The 2,440-nt window shown below is 43.6% G+C and overlaps 1 pseudogene; it reads right to left on the bottom strand.

Annotated features, from left to right (window-relative positions):
* Positions 1-910: 910 nt before the first annotated feature.
* Positions 911-1,673, bottom strand: LOC109456966 (large ribosomal subunit protein uL13-like; annotated as a pseudogene).
* Between the last annotated feature and the right edge of the window lie 767 nt (positions 1,674-2,440).

Here is a 2,440-nt window from a genome sequence, read left to right as displayed (position 1 = left end):
TCCATTCATGCACCTTACATTTTATTTATTTATTTATTTAAGATTTTATTGGGGAAGGGGAACGGGACTTTATTGGGGAACAGTGTGTACTTCCAGGACTTTTTTCCAAGTCAAGTTGTTGTCCTTTCAGTCTTAGTTGTGGAGGACGCAGCTCAGCTCCAGGTCCCGTTGCCGTTGCTAGTTACAGGGGGCGCAGCTCACCATCCCTTGCAGGACTCGAGGAGTTGTACCAGCAACCTTGTGGTTGAGAGCCCCCTGGCCCATGTGGGAATCGAACCGGCAGCCTTCAGAGTTAGGAGCACGGAGCTCCAACAGCCTGAGCCACCGGGTTGGCCCCAGATCACTTTTTAAGAAGCTTTTCCATCTGGCTTAAACAAAGGCCTATGGGGCCTCAGAAAAGGAGCCTTCCATCTGCTAAGATCAGGAAAGATATCATTAAGGAGGAGAACTTCAAGGTAGACCCTAAAAGATGGGTAGCTTTACAATAGGTGAAAATGGGGACCCAAAAGGCAACACAAGATCGACAGAAAAGGTCGTCTCTCTGAAAAAAACAAAATGCACGTAAAGAAATTTGCTAGGGGATGGAGGGGTCTGATTTGCTGTGGACACTCAGAGAAGACAGAATGAAAAGGAAGCTCAAAGGAAAATCCTGCTTGTGCCCAGCCTGAGCCCTCATGCTCTCAAAGAAATTCCCCAGGAAATGTCTCTAAGCCAGGATGCTCTTTAATTATAGCAAGAGGAGCCCTCACCCCGACCCCTGCTTTTCAGAGGGCCCTGCACGTTACAAACATATTTTTAAAAATTAAATTTATTAATGCACAAAGTAGCACTTTCTGGTTCATCATATAATTATAAAATTGACTGAATTATGGACTTTGTTTTTTGGAGGAATAAATAGTCTTTATTAGGCTCAGACCAGGAGTCCGAGGGTCTTAAGGACCTCTCCATGTGTCAGTTTTCTTCTCCAGGTCCTTTTCAGCCTGTTTCCATAGCCTTGTGAGCTACTGTGTTTCCCCCAAAATAAGACCTAGCTGGACTATCAACTCTAATGCATCTTTTGGAGCAAAAATTAATATAAGACCCAGTCTTATTTTCCTCAAGATCTGGTCTTATATAGTATAACATAACATAACATAACATAACATAACATAACATAACATAACATAACAAGACCGGGTCTTGCATTAATTTTTGCTCCAAAAGACGCATTAGAACTGATTGTCCGGCTAGATCTTATTTTGGGGGAAACATGGTATTCTTTCTTTGGTAATTGATCTTGGCCTCCTCCTTCCTCTTCTCCAGGGTAACATGGAGAAGTGGTTCTTCCAGGCAAGGTCGTGAGCCAGGCACCCTTGGTACTTGTCATAGGGCGGTAAGGTCCCATCAAACACCTTGAAGCTTTCAGGGCAGCCTGGCCTCGCTTGGTCTTGGGGACAGCCTGCTGTGCACCATCCAAAAGATGAGGCTGGATGCTTGGAAGTGGAATGCGTTGGCATCCATCTGCTTACAGCGGAAGGCCACGTACTTTCACTTGTTTCTGTAGAAACTGCCTGAAATGTTGACACCCTCACAGCACACAACCACCAAGCAGTATTTGCTTGGCCACAATGGGCCTCCAGGGGCCCAGGGAGATGGCCTGGGCAGGTGAGCACCAGGATTTGCCCCTCTGCCATCCTCCTCAGCTGCCTGGGAAAGCGGACCATTTTAATACAGAACAATTATGAAGAAGAAAAGAAGACTGGCCATAAACACGATTGTTTAATTATAAACATCACACAAGTGCCCCATCACTCAGAGTCCTACTGTTACCATCAGCGTAAGCAACCTGCCACTCTTAACATCCACTTCCATGAGCAACCCCATCTGGACTCAGCAGAGTCTTATCCTACATTCTTGAAACAAGTGGTGGCAGCTCCACATGCCCGGGAAGTTTCTCAAGGTATCACTGCTGACAGCAGAGGTAAGATGCTTCAAAATGTAGGGAGGGTTGAGAAGTGAAAGCACATTAAAAAGAGAGAAGACAGAATCGACTGACTTATTACATCCCTTCTCTGTGAGAGTATGAATGTAAAAGATTCTTGCATGATGAAGAATCATTTCCCAGTCGTGCTGTGTGTTCATTTTCTGGTTTTCTTCATGTTCTATCTAAATCAGGGCTCTCAAGGTACTCACAAGTGCCCACAGGTTTTGCAACAATTGCTCATGACAGCTAAGCATTTGTAACATTAGGAATTCCTATGACTTTTAAATGTGTGAAGATATAGATCTAGAGCTAAGGTATAGGAAGCCTGATGCCAGTTCTTTATGTCGGCAACTAAATGAACATTAAAGGCTAGAATTGTGAATAGGTTTATTTGTATAAAACTATGTAATAAGATTTAGTCAGATCTTTACAAAATTAATAGTCAGCTTTATTGAAATGATTTTGACTTAAAATGTT

Source organism: Rhinolophus sinicus, chromosome 16, assembly GCF_057876585.1.
Source record: "Rhinolophus sinicus isolate RSI-liver-muscle chromosome 16, RSI-T2T, whole genome shotgun sequence".
NCBI classification, from domain to species: Eukaryota; Metazoa; Chordata; class Mammalia; order Chiroptera; family Rhinolophidae; genus Rhinolophus; species Rhinolophus sinicus.
This window is presented reverse-complemented; position numbering and strand designations above follow the sequence as displayed.